Genomic DNA, 16,974 nt, shown 5'->3' with positions numbered 1-16,974 from the left:
CAGCCTTCTGGATTACCTGTATTGTACTGCCCCAGCATGGGTGCAGTACTCATGTGGTGCCCTGGACCAGCCAGTGGCCACAGAGAACAACACCTACACACCCCACACTCCCGGTTAGGCACACCAAAGTCAGACACAAACCCTTGTTGCCTCCCTCCAGGGGCTGATGTCCACACCAGGGGGTGGGCCAGGCGGTTGGCCCCGCCCACCGAGGAGTTCACAGTCCTGGAGGCGGGAAAACCAGACAGATTAGTTTTGGAGGTGAAAGTGGAAGGAAGGAAAGTGGTAGTGGAGCAACTAACTGACAGCGTCTGGGTGTGCGGCCCGGGCGGTACAGCAAGGTTGGCAGACGGTGGTGACCGTCTGCAGGAGTGGCCTATCGGAGTTTACCGTAAGGATCGTGGACGGGCGGTGGCCCGGCGGCACCGGACCGGTACCCAAAGAGAAGTCAGCACCATCTGGCAGGGGCTTACGGACCCCGGCAAGGCTAGGAGTCGCCGTGAATTTGCCAAATCCGTCAGCAAAGGGAACCTCCTGGGTTTCCCAGCAGCCAAGTCCCGACAGAAGGCAACAGTCCAACCGTGAGAGGGAAACACAGCCACCGCCAAGGCTACCATTCCCAGGGCCAGAGCCTGCGGGCAAAAGGGGCTCCTCCAGCCCATATCCAAACTGGGGAGCGGGTTACCAGTGGGAACCCATTGGAACCGTTTCCAGTACATAGGTGCAAGGAAAGGCAGTCACCATCAACCTGCCGGGAGAAACAACACCGCAGCCGTCTGTAGGACCCGTCCATCCAGCCGTGTGTTTTACCGATAACTGTGTCCTCATCATTGGCTGAGTGAGTACCACCGTGCCGTGCGGCACAGCGCTGCCCCCGCGACCCTGCACCTCACCAGGCCCCGTATCCCACCTGCCATCCATCCCTACTCCATCACCGGGCCCCGGGACAACCAACCCCCTACCCACGGAGGGGAGAACTAACATCCAGGCTGCTCCCTGTTATCGCTCCCGGAATCTCCGTCCAGAGCAGCGGTGGTGTCACCAATATCACCACAACCGTGGGTGGCGTCACGGACAATATCCAATCCCCACAATCAATCAAACACCCTTTTCAGTCACGGGCGAGGAATGCCGCTCGAGTCCCCGGGATCCGGCCCACCGCTCGAGCCACCACCGAGTCGCAGCAGCAGCAGCCGGACCCGAGCAGTGGGAGAGCACAGCGTCCCCTCCTCCGCCCGCGACACTCAGTGGTGCCTGACCAGGTCAGGGGCGCCACACATGCACTGATGGAGGTCTCAGGTCAAGCTGTCATCTGCGCATGCACGGTCTCCGACTGCAATTTCTTTGAAGCCCGCACCGCCGACATCTTCAGAATGTCCCGTGACTTGCCCCGCGCAGCGAGCAGCAGGACAGAGCAGCGCTCGCTGCCTAGGTACAGAGCAGCGCTGGCTGCCCTAGGACAGAGCGGCACCGGCTGCCTCAGGATAGTGCCGCAGGACCCAGTGAACATCTGGGCCCCTCTCTACACCACCGCTGCCTCCTGTGATCCCTGCTCCATCACAGCTGCCGCCCCCCGGTAAGAAACCACCAGATTATAAAACGGACCCCATATATTTTTTTTTTACCTATTTCTCTCTAAATTTGGGGTGCCTTGAGGGCCGGGGAGGACTGGTAGGCCCAGGAGGTGGATCCACTGGACCGAGCAACCCACCTGGAGGGCAGGGTACATGGTAGCTGGAGCACTAGCGTGGCAGGAACGGGAAAAACCAGGTCACCAGGGTCATGGAGTCCCATAGGACAGTACAGGAACAGGTGCAGGTATCAGGAAGCAAATACAGGACCAGGTCACTAGGGTCACAGCATACTTTAAGGCAGTAATACAGGAAACAGGAACAAAAGGACCTGATTACCTAGCTCACAAGACAAAGCAAAGAACACAAGCGATGATCAGGCCCCGCCCACATGGAAGGCCAGTCTTATATACCCAGCACAGCCTCAGGTAATTTCCTGTTGCAGCAGTGCTGGGCCTATAAGACCAGGTGAGTGGGCGCGGCCTGGTCCTATACAGAGGCATCAGTCAGAGTCAGACTCCTGAGACCAGGAACAGGACTCTGGGGAGCAAGAGCGGGAGCGGCACTCGTGACCGGTGGACACATGGACTGGACCAGTGAGCAAGGAGCGGTGGTGCGATGGCGAGACTGGATCAGTGGGTACAGAGCGGTGGTGTGATGCAGGGACCGGCTCAGTGAGCAAGGAGCGGGGTGCGATGGTGAGACCGGCTCAGTAGGTAAGGAGCGGTGCCGAGGCATTGGGAGCGTGACAGGTGCGTCTTATAATTCGGTGCGTCTTATAAAAAGAAAAATATGGTAATTATCTGCCTTTTATGCCAATGTGGTTCTTTCCAGATGTTTTAGACTGATTCATCAAATGCAACTTTTTTAAAAGTTACAAAATATGGCACAAATGTGTTTTAATCCCCCATGGACGGATTTTGTTGTATGCCAGTTATTTGCACAGTCAAAAATCTTTATCGCAATGAGTCACACATTTGCAGAATGTCACAAAGATTTCTGACTGTCATAAAATGAATCCAAGGGACCCCTAGAGTACATTTGAACAAAAATTGTTGAATGAATCAGGTATAAACATTTGGAAAACCTAAACCTTACTGTCAATGGTGAATGTATAAAAAAAACACAAAAAAGTGACTTCAAAAATGGCACAAAAAATAATTAACCTCAAATGAAACAGGCGCAAAACACTAAAAACGAGACAAAAATAAAAGGTGCAAATGCAATAATAAATAGGGCCCTGAGATATGTGGTAAATATTACAACTACAAATTTGTAGGATAATGGACACATCTATATTTACAAGTAAAGTAAGTTAAGAAAAGGAAATGCATACAGATCATTGCGCAATAGCAGGGAAGTTGTAAGGTCAACAGCCGACAGAGGGATACATATAATGTTTAGAAAAGTATGCAATCAACAAGTCTTGTCAGTTTGATGAATTGGACTTTGGTAGCAAGGAACATAAGAGCCCATGCCGAGTGTGAAGGCAGTAACAGTACACCTCAGAAGGGCTGAGGAAGGAGGATTGGTGCCATTTATTTCTGGTTGTATACTCTTGTCTGGCAGGGGATATGAAGCAATAATATAGAACAAGCATGTTGACAAATGTACAATACATAAACACATTCTGTACTGTAATTGCTGAATTAATCTATATTATATGAAAAGGTCACGTAAGACAAATGGAGTAAGCTTGAGTGCATGAATGCGAAAGTCAATGAAGAAACAGGATAATTAGGTGTAAGTGTAGCATTATGAATATGCAGTATCTAGAAGTTAGTGATGCATGACATATTGAGTATTTAACATAATTAACCCCTTAATGTTCACCAATCCACATATCAGTGCAGGGTCAGAATGGGTTGTCTGGGACCCACAGGGGGAATTGACTCCAGGGGCCCACCCTACAGCTACTGTATATGCAAATACCTGTTATCCATTATTCTCGTCATAGTGGAGCATCGACTGAAACATACAGGCAGCTCCTGTGCATCTGCTGTGCACTATAACTGGGATTTATAATTACTGTAGTTTGCAATAAGAGGGTTCTTTGCGGAAAACAAGTTATCACCGATCCACATGTTAGGTAGATGATAACTTATTGATCAGCAGAATCTAGCGGCACAGTGGCTCAGTGGTTAGCACTGCAGTCATGCAGCGCTAAAGTCTTGGGTTCAAATCCCACCAAGAACAACATCTGCAAGGAGTTTGTATGTTCTCCCCGTGTTTGTGTGGGTTTCCTCCCACACTCGAAAGACATACAGATAGGGACTCTAGATTGTGAGTCCGAATGGGGACAGTGTTGCCAATTTATGTATAGCGCTGTGCAATTAATAGCACTATATAAATTAATAAATATTATTATTATCTGACTAGTGCAAACCATACTGATTGGAAGAATGTGAAACTTTTATCCCTGACAGGGCACTTTTATCCCCATTATAAAATGGTCGATGTGTGCAGCTCCATTCATCCTCTTTGGACAGTCAGAAAAAGCCAAGAACAGCACTCACAGCCACAGGGAATGTATTGGTCAGTGGTCAAGTCGGACATGAGCTTCAGTGTAATGGGGATAAAGTTTACACATTTTGCAGATCGTTGAGGGACTCAGTAATTGTACCCCCACTTATAAATAAGTTATCACTTATCCTTAGGCCACGTTCACATGTTCAGTATTTGGTCAGTTTGTTACATCAGTATTTGAGAGCCAAAACCAGGAGTGGGTGAAAAATGCAGAAGTGGTGCCGTGTTTCTGTTATACATTTCCTCTGATTTTAGCATTCCTGGTTTTGGCTACAAATACTGAAGTAAAATCCTTACCAAACATGGCCTTAGAATAGGTAATTACTCTGTAAGTGCATATTTGCTACAGTGTAAAAGTCACTAGACAGGGAAGGGTTAAATGTTCAAGTATTTAATCTCTATTGTAAATAATCTCCCCCTTATAGATAGAGAGAAAAAATGACCCTCATACCCAACACAATCCACTATACCAAGACCAATAATACCACATACAAGAGAGAAATACTCCCACACCGTGACCAGATAACATATTACCACCACATTGTGACCGAATATAACCACATACAAGAAAGTAGAGAGTAATAACTCCACACCATAATTAGACCAAGTAGTAACCAAATATTACCACATACAAGGGAGAAATACCGTGACATTATGACCAGACCACATAATGACCAAATAATACCACATACAAGGGAGAAATAAACCACATCATGATCAGACCACATATTACTACCACACAGTCACAAATTATACTACAATAATGATCATGAATAAAAACCACAATACTAATAACACTAATATTATCATCAGTGCCATTATACACAGGAGTTCTGTATATAGTGTATAAGTGTATAGTTAACACAGTGATCACCGTTGACATTATACACATGAGTTCTGTGTATAGTCTGTGTGTACATGTAATACACTGAGTTACCAGTGACGGCTCTAGCTGAAGTTAATCTTCGGTTTTCCGCTTCATCCGGCATTGACCGCTATCACTTCTTCCTGCAATGACTGGACTCTACAGAAAATAACACAGTCACCTATAGCTGATTGCTTCCAGAGCACATTCCACACTTTTTCCCTAATTTCTACACTACATCAGACTTTTGTTCTCCTATTGAAGACAGTATCCTCAAAATTAACTTACATTACAGCAGTAATAATGTCTCCTAATTTGCCCCTACAGCAATTCTGTCCCAATTGCCACCATAAATCAATAATGTATGTTACTCATTCTGGCCCCATATAGTAATCATGTCCCTCATCCTGGCCCCTTTTATTTAACAATGTCCCTCACCATGGCCTCCTTTATTTAAAAATGTCTCCCCTCCTACCGCCCCTTTATTTAATAATGTCTTTAATCCTGGCTCCCTTTATTTAATAATTTCTAGGGAAACAAGTAGAATCAGAAGGAGTTTTTACTTGCTTCCTGCACAAAATATCCCCCCACACGCTGCTCCTTTCCATAATAGCCCCACAAAGTGCCCCTTTCCATAATGTACCCCCCAAACTTGCCCTTTCTATATCTCCCCCATACTACATCTCTGCATTAATTCCCCCAGCTCCTCATTATACTATGCCACCTTTTACAATCCCTTTCCTAATTGCCTCATAATATCCCTCATTGCCTCATAATGTCCCACATTGCGCAGTAATGTCCCAATTTGCTTCATAATCTCCTCCATTGCTTAATAATGTCACCCATTGCCCCATAATGTCTTAATCAATTTGCTCCATAATGTTCTCATTGTCCCAAAATGTCCCTAAATGCCTCATAATGTCCCAATTTCCCCATAATGTCCCTCATTGTCCCATAATGTTTCAATTTGCTTGATAATGCCCCCCATTGCCATATTGGGTCCCAATTTGCTTCATAATGTCCATAATTCCAGTTAATGTCCCAATTTGTTTTATAATGTCCCCCACTGCCCTATAACGTCCAAATTTGCTTCATATAGTGCCCTATAATATCCAAATTTGCTCCATAATGTCCCAATTTGCTTCAAAATGTCCCTCATTTCCCTTAATATCCAGTTTGTTTTATAATGTCCACCACTGCCCTATAACATCCCAACTTGCTTCATATTGTGCCCTATAATGTACCAATTTGTTCCATATTGTCCCTCGTTGCCCCCACTACCCCATAATGTCCACCACTGCCCCATAATGTCCACCACTGCCCCATAATGTCCATTGTAAAATAATACTGCTCCTCCCTCACCACAGCCCCTCTCACAGTGGGCGGTCATGTTCTATGGCCGCTCAGTGTAAATTCAGATGTAGCAGAGCTAGAATCATTGCAGGACCTTGGGTGGATTATATTGGACCTGCAGGGGTGTTTTTTTGGTTCATAAAGTGATGATAGATGGTGTTTTTTTGTATATTACTTGAAATAAAGGATTTTTTGGGTGTTTGTGTTTATTTCTTTTCACCGACAGACTAATAATGGGGTATCTCATAGACGCCTCCCATTACTAATCTAGGGTTTTATTGGCAGCTGTGAGCTGACAATAATACCTTATTATCCCGATTGCCACCACACCAGAGTAACTGGGAAGAGCCAAGTAAATTTTTGGGATTGTCACGTCGCATGTAATGGATGTGACATTTCTGGGTGGCTACTGGCTGCTATTTTTAGGCTGAGGAGCTCAATAAGTATGGGTTTCCCCATCCTGAGAATGTATGATAGATCCGCAGACCGGCATTTGTAATTGGAAGCTTCAGACACGCTGTCACTCAGCGTGGAGGCACGTCTGACTGCAACTAATCATAGATGTCAGTGGGCAGACAAAGCAGTGAATATGCATGAGCTTAATGAGTGACCCCGAAAGAAGATTGAGAGGCCACGGAAGCGTACAGTCATGCCAGTGACTCGGTAAGTATGAAGCGTTTGCTCTTACCTCTTTTCACTGTATTCTGTTACCCATAGATGATATGAGGACCAGCATCCAGCCAGATACCAGGGATCAATTCCTTGCTGACCACAATTCGGCAGGGATTGCTCTTCTGTGAGTCCTCCCATCACTAGTGAGAAACGCAGGGACAAAAAGCAAAAAGAATTGACATGCTGCATCTTTGTGGTGACCACAAAGATGCAGCCAAAAAAAGCTGCAACGTGCGCACAGCAAAACTGGAATCTCATAGACTTTGCTAGGGAAGGAAATGCATGCAATTTGGTGACCCAAACTGCACCCAAAAATAGCGGTAAAATCATGGTAAAAAACACAGTCTGTGCATGAGGCCTAAAGCTGAAATTAAAATGAGCAAGAGTTTATTTTTAGTGGCTCCCCTCTATGTTTTGTAGAGGAATTACCAGTTGATCTCAGTGGGACATTACATAATATTTGAGAAATCATCGTTCCATCATTGATTAAGGTAACCTGCATTTTGTTAGATGTTTCTTATAAGAAGAAATATAGGAAAATATTTTTTTCATTCCATGCCATGACCATGCTGAAATTTCTCCAGCGATTTGACAGCTCATGTGCACTGCAAATCGCTGCAGAAACACTGCATAATGGATGCAGTGTGTCTGCAGAATAGATCCCGATTTCATGCGCTCTGGATGCTGGCTCTCCCATAGACAGTGGGAGCAGCATCCAAAGCGCATGAAAGAAGTGACATGCTGCATTTTTAAACGCAGTGATTTTGTCAATTTTTTTTGTCATAGATTGTGTAGGGGACGCAGGACGCATGCATTTACACTGGAGTGCAATATGAAGCGTAAACGCATGAAATTATGCAACGTGCGAACATAGCCTAAAGGGGGTGTTACACACAGCGATGTCGTTGTTTGTGCGTCATGGGGAAATCGCTGCCCGTGGCGCACAATATCGTTAGGAGCCATCAAACGGACATACCTGAATAGCGACGTCGCTGTTGCCGGCAAACCACCTCCTTTCTAAGGGGACGGTTTGTGCGGCGTCACAGCGGCGTCACTAAGTGGCCGCCCAATAGAAGCGGAGGGGCGGAGATGAGCGGGATGTAACATCCCGCCCACTTCCTTCCTTCCGCATTGCCGGCGGCCGCAGGTAAGCTGCAGTTGTGATGTGCGCTGGATCGGGAACTACGATCAACCTGCGTGCTCAACAATCAACGATTTTTTAAAAAGGAACGACTTGTCAACGATGGACGATTTGGCGAGTATTTTCCATCGTTAACGGTCATTCGTGCGTGTCACACGCAACGACGTCGCTAATGATGCTGGATGTGCATCACGGAATCCGTGCCCCCGACGATATATCGTTAAATACGTCGCTGCGTGTGACGGGGTCTTAAGAGTTATAGGGCTGTCAGCATATCTAGTAGACTTAATTTTTCAACCAAATCTTTCCTCGGTTACTTGGGATAGGAAAATTGAAACAATTATTCACAAAAGCCAAATGGAAAAAAGGGATCCTGTCATGTTGAAAATGGTATCTGATCTGCAGGCAAGATGTTATAGAGCAGGAGGAGCTGATCAGTGGGCCGTCCTATTCAATGATCGACAGTCTTCCCTTTATGACTATTACATATTATTATATACATATACAAACATCAGGCATTTCAATGAATAGAATGCAAGTTATACTGAATCTATAATGTACTACCTGTAAAGGTGACAAGTTCCCTTTAAGTTCATGAATACTAAAGTCAAAGAGAATTTCATTAAATTGCATATTTTTTACTGCTTGGTAATATATTGTTTTGGGCAGAAAAATTCTTGTTTTACCCCCTTCACGATATATGATGTACTGGTATGTCATAGGTCGTCTCTGTCTCTTTAATGCGGGCTCAAGCAGCGAGCCCACATGTTTCCCCTCACATGTTGGCTGACATGTCCAGCTAATAGGTGCAGGTGGATCTTGCATTCCTGATAGTGGGATTTAGCAGGTGCTGGCTATGAGCGTGTCATTCACTAACCCCACTAGCAGCCCCGTGACGTGATAATGGGGTGCTGATGGGTTGTCATAACAGCCAGGGGTCAGCTGATGACCTTTATCACTGTCATGACATGGCGTTCACAAGAGATCAGCATTTCTGCTGTTCAGAGTGGTGCCGAAGCATGGCTCTTACCAGCAAAGCGATTGGACTGAATCAGCTTCAAGTCCCCTAATGAGTCAGGTAAAATGAATAAAAAAAGTTTAAAAATGTTTTTTTAAAAAAAATAAATAAAAAGAAAAAACCCCACAAGTTCAAATCACACTCCTTTTGCCCCATTGAAAATGAAACAAACAAACAAACAAAAAAAATGAAAATTTGGTAAATGCCTGATCTATCAAAATATAACATAAATTAAATTGATCTGTAAAGGGCGAGACGAGAAAAAAAATAAAAACGCCAGAATAACGCTTTTTTGATCTCCGCAACACTGCAATAAAAGGCGATCAGAACATGGTATCTACCCAAAAATAATATAGTGAAAAAGTCAGCTCAGGATACAAAAAAAAATCCCTCACACAGCTCGAGATCCCGAACAAGGAGAACGTTGCGGGTCTCGGAATATGGCGACAAAAGTGCATTTTATTGCTTTTTTTTTTTTACAAATTTCTGAAATTTTTTCACCACTTAAAAAAAAAAACTATACATGTTTGGTATCTACAAACTCGTACTGACCTAGAAAATAATACTCCAAGGTCAGTTTTACCCTATAGTGAACATGGGAAATAAAAAAAAACACAAAACATTCTTGGAATTGCATTTGTTTTGCAATTTCTCCGCACTTGGAATTTTTTTCCTGTTCTCCAGCACAATATGGGGCAGAATGAATGGTGCCTTTCAAAAATACAACTCGCCCCACATAATACAAGTCTGCATATGGCATTATAAACAGAAAAATATAGAAGTTATGGTTTTTGCAAGAAGGGAGGAGAAAAGAAAAAAACGGAAAATAGCCGGGTGGTGCAGGGGGTTGATTTCTCATGCCATAGCGGCACGCGGAATGAATCGCAGAATGCTGTGTTTGGCAGCGAGTCTCGGCTCATGCACCCCCATACAAGTCTATGGGAGCGTGTGAAACATCGCACTGCACTTGCATGTCATCCGACTGCAGTGTGATGTATGCAGAGACAGGTAGTGGAGGAAATGAGGAGAATGTGCTCCCTCCCTCTTCTCCGCAGCTGTGATACGATCACAGGATCACTTCACAGTTGCATGACATTCGGCGGACGCTCGCAGCAGAGGGTTATTAGTATATATCTTCCGATGCTCTCGCATCAGAAGCTATGTGCAAGTGGACCTGTACCCATATAATCATACTGAGAAAACAGCTGTGGAAAAACAAGCGCAATAGGGTCTTACCCCAATATGTAAGGGGTGGGGAGGGGGGAGTAAACCTACTCACCAATTGTGGTTGTGAGAAGCCACAACTACTATAATCGCATATATCAAAAGATCCAGGGCTGCAGCCACCAAAAACGGTAGATAACAGAAAGCACAAGAGAGAGGTGTTCAATGCCGCGCCAATAGATCACTTCAGAAGATGTTCAGATCAGTGTCACTTTATTGTCATTCAGGTCGACGCGTTTCTGGAGCATCTGCCCCCTTCATCAGGACCACCAGGAATAGAAATAACATCCAATCTGTCCAGGTTAGACAGTACATACAATATATAGACATAGTGACGTCATAGGAACATCCCTCAAAAAGAAAAAAAAAACGAGCGGGAAAGGATGCCACGTTGCAGGTTGTGACGTCCTATATACCCTTGACATAAAAGTACACAAAATCACCTGTGTAAAACATATATTAGTTGTTAATTGAAACATATTCCCTTATAAAAAGGACAAAACTATTTTTTATTCATACAAAAAGAAAAAAAGAAAAGGAGAATCTAGATCGTGTGTAAAAACATTTGCTTCTATATATAATAATCACATTCTTGTAAGTGTAAACCAGTGAGTATCATACTGGTTTCATGTGCTGAACAAGTAAGCGATCTCCCAGAGAAGGGAGAAGAACCCTAGACCTTCTATATTTATTTCACATCATATAGAACGAAGACACGGCATTATAACATGCCGCCACCAGTGATTATCTATCTTTCACCCGACAAATGATGGTGCAGGTGATGTGAAAGAAAGAAGAATTGAAAAATCTTGAAGAACCGCTTCTGATCAGTGAACTCAGACCGCAGTTCAACCAAGGGCAAGACCGTGGGAAAAAATAGAAAGGAGCATGTGTGGCACCCCAGGGTTGCCACAGTAACAACACAAAGGGTTAACTCCCCACACACAACACCAAGACCTCCTGGCCAGAAGGGGGAGACCAAGCTGCTTCCCTGTATATTCTGGTGGGGGGGCAGGAAATGGTCAGAAGTAGTTTCAGTTTGGAAGTTCAGTGCAGAGCACTGAGGAGACAGGATCTCTGCAGGTTGGAAGCTGGCTTTAGCTCACCTCAGGATCCACTGACCAATTCCAGGCCTAGCTGAGGGTCTGAGGAAAGGAGAAAGAGTACACAGAGGAACATTCCTGGGAGACAGAGCATTGCAGAGCTCATCCCCAGTGGAGCACACAGAACGGATGCTGGATCCGAGACTGCAGGTTACATACTGCACAGTGAACACCAGAGAAGTGAGGATTCCACATTCTCTATCTGTACCACAGACACAAGCAACAAGCGCAGAGTTCAGGAACATACTAGTAAGGACTCGAGTTGCCTGTCAGGTCGGTACCGAGGAGCACAGAGCCAGCTGCATAGTTCACGCAGCAGCAGGGCCACAGACACACAGTGCAGGCAAGGAAGCCAAAACGGCCCGGCTGGGTGGGAGAAACCCTGAACCCCTCACAGACTCCGTGGACAGTACTCTGCTGAATACCATCATCAGTAAAGGACAAAGAAACTGCAAAACCGTGAGTCTGCCTGTTTATTGTGCTCGTGTCCTGCACTCCCCCCATAGACTACTAACACACTGCCCCGGGGAAAAGGCTCTACCCGTGGGGAGCCGTCCCATCTCAAGCTGCCTTCCATCACCCCGGAGGTTCTGCAGCAGCGGTGGTCATCTCTGATCACATTCCACGGGTGGCGTCACGAACATAACCCCCCTTTTTATTGTGGAACCAGGGAGCACGGACCGGGCCACGACACCGTGATCCCCTTTCCAGAAGCAACCCCTTGGCCCGGTTCTGGGTATCTCCTTAACCCCTGATGACACAACTTTGGCGTCACGAACAGGATGCGGACTGGACCCGGCTGCAACCCGGGTGACGTGTGCCTGTAAAGACTTATTGCATCGCATAAAAGACTTGCACTGTGAATTGTTGCAACAAAGAACGGACTTTAAACTTTGCAAAGATACCTGGAAAAATCCAAAAACATCATTGGTAAAATTTTCCAGGCGCCATCTTTAATCACGCCATTACCTGCTACGCGCGGGAAAACATCGCGCCTAAACTAAGACTCCGCCCACTGCTTGCAGAGGAGGTGCGCTCGGTGCTGCAACCCGAACGAAAACGCAGAAAAGTGTCCCAGGCTTGCTGTCAAGAAGACTGGTGAAATTAACTAAGGGGGCGCAAAGATGTCGCAGCAGGGAGACGCTGTTGTACCCGGCGGTGCAGCGGCACCTATCATGCCGTTCCTGATGCCGTACACCCCGGGTGCAGTGTGGCTGCCGCAGTACTCAGGTGAGCCCAACACACTTAATGACTTTATCGGAAAGCTAAAAATCTACTACAGCATGTACCCCCTGACAGAAGCTCAGCGTGTTGGTATGCTTATGGGACAGTTAACTGGCAATGCCCAGCGGGAGGCTACATCCTGGCCGGACGATGCAAAGGACACTGTAGAGCATATAATAGCTGGACTAAAAGCAGCTTTTGAATCCACTGCTGGCAGCCGGGCTAAAATGAGGTTCTTTGGATGCAAGCAAAAACCTAGAGAGAGAGCAAGAGACTTTGCCTTAAACTTGCAGGAGGCGCTCAGAGCACTTAAATTAGCAGAACCTGCCTTAGCCCCTGGAGCAGATAAGCTGCTGATAGACCAATTCCTGGATGGACTCTCATCCCCTTCCCACCGGGGACAACTGAGCATGATGGTGATCCAGGATCCAGGACTAACATTTGCCCAGCTAAAGGATAGAGCCATCCGCCTCCAGCAGGTGGAGGAGCCGCAGGATATAGACTCTGTTCAACACCTTACAGTGGCACCCCAGCAGCCAGTAGTGCCGGTGACATCGGCCATGTCAGCGGCTGTTGCTAACCACCTGGAGCCGATCACTAATGAGGCTCTACATCAAAAGCTTGAAGCCCTTACAGACACTGTTGCTTCCATGGCTAGAATCGTCCAGGAGCTGTGTGGATCCAAGTCTGCACCCAAGATTGAGCTGGCGACCAGCAAGGAGGATGTCCCATGGATGAGGCCTAGGAGATACCAAGCGACGAGAGGACGACCCAGCGACCACTACCAGCCGGATGGACAGCCCATTTGCCGCCGTTGCAATGAGCCAGGTCACTTTGCCCGTGAATGTGCTTTAAATGGGGATCCCCTGGGGAGGCGGGCCGCTCCTCAGGAATGAACTCTCAAGGTCCTTCACCCTGGCACGACAAGTATGTGGGAGGACGTCCAGTCATCCCCATCGTGCTGGATGGCATTCCGCTCAACGCCTTGCTGGACACTGGTTCCCAAATATCATCAATTCCGCATGTCCTTTATAAGAGGTACTGGGCTGATTCAGACGTTAGCAGTGGTCCATCTAATGTTGCATTGAATATATGGGCTAGCAATGGTGAATTAGTACCACAGGTTGGTTTCAGAGAAATGACCATTAAGATTGGGAGAGTAGAATTGCAGAATCAGGGTATTATCATTGTTGATGTTGACCGACGAGAACGTGAACCAACTATGCTGCTAGGAATGAATGTAATTGAAAATTGTTTTGCAGAGGTAATTACTGTCTTGCAGCAGATCGTCGAGACTGCCAAACCTGGGCAACAGAGACTCCTGCAGAAGGAAATTAAAGCCTTAATGCTGAAGCAGCAGGTAGAAGTGTCAGGAGGTGAAATTGGCAGTGCAAGGGTAAGTGACCCAATACCCATTGTAATTCCTCCCAAAACAGAAATGCTGGTCTGGTGTAGAGCCGCAATAGGCATCAGAGGGCGAGACTATCAGGCCCTGGTAGAACCCGTGTACTCAGACAGTAGGCCCACTGTATTGACGGCCAGAGGAATAGTTGAGGTACATCGGGGAAGAGTGCCAATACGCCTTCTAAATTGTGGGGAAGATGAGGTCACCCTACCAAAGTATGCTACCATGGCTAAGCTATATACGGTTGATAACAACGCCATCACCACCGTTGAGCCCTTGAAGCCGTCAAGTCAGGCGGAAGACAATGGCTCAGAGGGAAAGCTGGAGGATTGGTGCCAAAAGCTACATGTAGGCACCGATTCTACACCCTCCCATCAAAAGCATGGAGTATACAGGGTAGTGAAAGAATATGAACAAATATTCAGCAAACACCCATTAGACGTTGGGCAGATCAAAGGGGTAGAGCACACTATACCCACAGGTAACCATCCACCCATAAAGGAGAGGTATAGACCAGTACCACCGGCTCACTACCAATGCGCCAAAGACATGCTCAAAGAAATGAAAGAAGCAGGGGTAATAAGAGACAGTTGTAGCCCCTGGGCAGCCCCACTAGTGCTAGTTAAGAAAAAAGATGGGACCATGAGGATGTGTGTAGACTACAGACGGATCAACCGCATTACACACAAGGATGCATACCCATTACCTAGGATAGAAGAGTCATTGGCTGCATTAAAATCCGCTACTTACTTTTCCACCCTAGATCTGACTAGTGGGTATTGGCAAGTTCCTGTGGCAGAGGCTGACAAGGAGAAGACAGCGTTCACCATGCCGATGGGCCTCTGTGAGTTCAATTGTATGCCGTTTGGACTCTGCAACGCGCCTGGTACCTTCCAGCGAATGATGGAGTGCTGCCTAGGACATAAAAACTTTGAAACTGTCCTCCTGTACCTGGATGACGTCATAGTCTACTCCAAGACCTATGAACAGCATCTACAAGACCTGGCAGAAGTGTTTGAAGCCTTATCCGGATACGGCATGAAAATCAAGCCATCCAAGTGTCACCTTCTAAAGCCAAGGGTACAGTACCTGGGACATGTCGTGAGCTCAGAAGGGGTAGCACCAGATCCTGAAAAAGTTACCGTGATCAGAGATTGGCCGAGACCCACCAGCGTGAAAGAGGTGAGGCAATTCCTGGGACTGGTGGGCTACTATAGAAGATTTATAAAAGGGTTCACGAAGCTAGCAGCTCCCCTTCAAGACATCCTGGTAGGACAGTCAAAAAAGTCTGCAGCCCGAAATCCTCCTTTCCAGTGGAGTGATGAGAGAGAAGAGTCCTTTAAGAAGTTGAAGTGGGCACTGACAGGAGAAGAGATCCTGGCATATCCAGATTACCATCAACCCTTCATTTTGTACACGGATGCCAGCAACATAGGACTGGGAGCAGTATTGTCTCAAAAGCAGGAAGGCAAGGAGAAAGTTATTGCCTTTGCAAGCAGGAAGCTCCGGCCTACAGAAAGAAACCCAGAGAATTACAGCTCCTTCAAGTTAGAACTACTGGCAGTAGTTTGGGCTGTAACAGAGCGTTTCAAACACTACCTGGCAGCTGCAGAATTTACCATCTTTACTGACAACAATCCGTTGACCCACCTGGACTCTGCAAAATTAGGTGCGCTGGAACAGCGATGGATAGCCCGACTGTCAAACTACAACTTTGTCATCAAGTACAGGGCAGGCCACAAGAATGGGAACGCAGATGCCTTATCCTGGATGCCACACTCGGGGAACGTGGAAGAGGAACCGGAGGGACTGGAAGAAATTGAGCTGCCGGCCTTTCACCGTCCTAAGGTGGGACAGTATCAACCGAGTGTCTACCAAAAACAACAGCAGGCAACTCTCAACCCATTAGCACACCATGGATGGGCTGACACACAAGACAGCGATCCAGCTGTGAAGCTAGTGAAAGAACTGCTTACACAACAAGGTGCATACCCTAATCAGAATGCCCCAGCTGAGACACAACATCTCTGGAAAGAGAGAGGTAAATTGTTCCTGTACCAAGGGAAGCTCTGTAGAAGGCACACCAATCCCAAAACACATGAGTTGGTCTGGCAGATCATCGTGCCCAAGAGAGACGTCAAGATGGTTCTGGAAGCTTACCACGACGGTGCTGGTCATTTTGGTTGGAAAAAGTTGGAAGTGCTCTTAAGAGAAAGATTCTACTGGGTTGGCATGAGAAAATCAATTGAAGATTGGTGTAGAAAATGCGGACCGTGCAACCTCAGAAGAAAGGATCAACAGAACCAGAGAGCTCCACTCCAGTCCATAGTAACCAAGCAACCACTCGAGCTAGTCACATTAGACCACGTCAAGTTGTCACCAAGCCGGTCCGGCTATGTCTATGCCTTAACCATCGTGGACCATTACTCACGCTTCTTAGTGGTGGTACCCGTGAAAGACCTTACAGCTAGAACAGCAGCTAAAGTATTCCAGACGTACTTTTGAAGACCCCATGGTTACCCAGAACAAGTCCTTGCAGATCAAGGTCCAGCTTTCGAATCACAGATCTTCCAAGAATTCTGCAACATGTATGGCTGTAAAAAGATCCGCACAACAGCATACCATCCCCAAACAAATGGCTTTTGTGAGAAGATGAACCATATTGTGATTGACCTGTTGAAGACCTTACCAGAGTCAGAAAGAAATCAATGGCCAGAGAAATTGCCAGACTTGGTGGACTTGTACAATCATGTCCCGGTGAGTTCTACAAACTGCACCCCCGCTTACCTCATGCGTGCAAGGCCCGGTAAACTGCCAATTGATTTAGATATGGGAATTCTGAAGCCAGATGCGGAAGTTCAAGAATCCAATT

Source organism: Anomaloglossus baeobatrachus, chromosome 3 (assembly GCF_048569485.1).
Source record: "Anomaloglossus baeobatrachus isolate aAnoBae1 chromosome 3, aAnoBae1.hap1, whole genome shotgun sequence".
Classification (NCBI taxonomy): Eukaryota; Metazoa; Chordata; class Amphibia; order Anura; family Aromobatidae; genus Anomaloglossus; species Anomaloglossus baeobatrachus.
Note: the sequence above shows the minus strand (reverse complement) of the source record.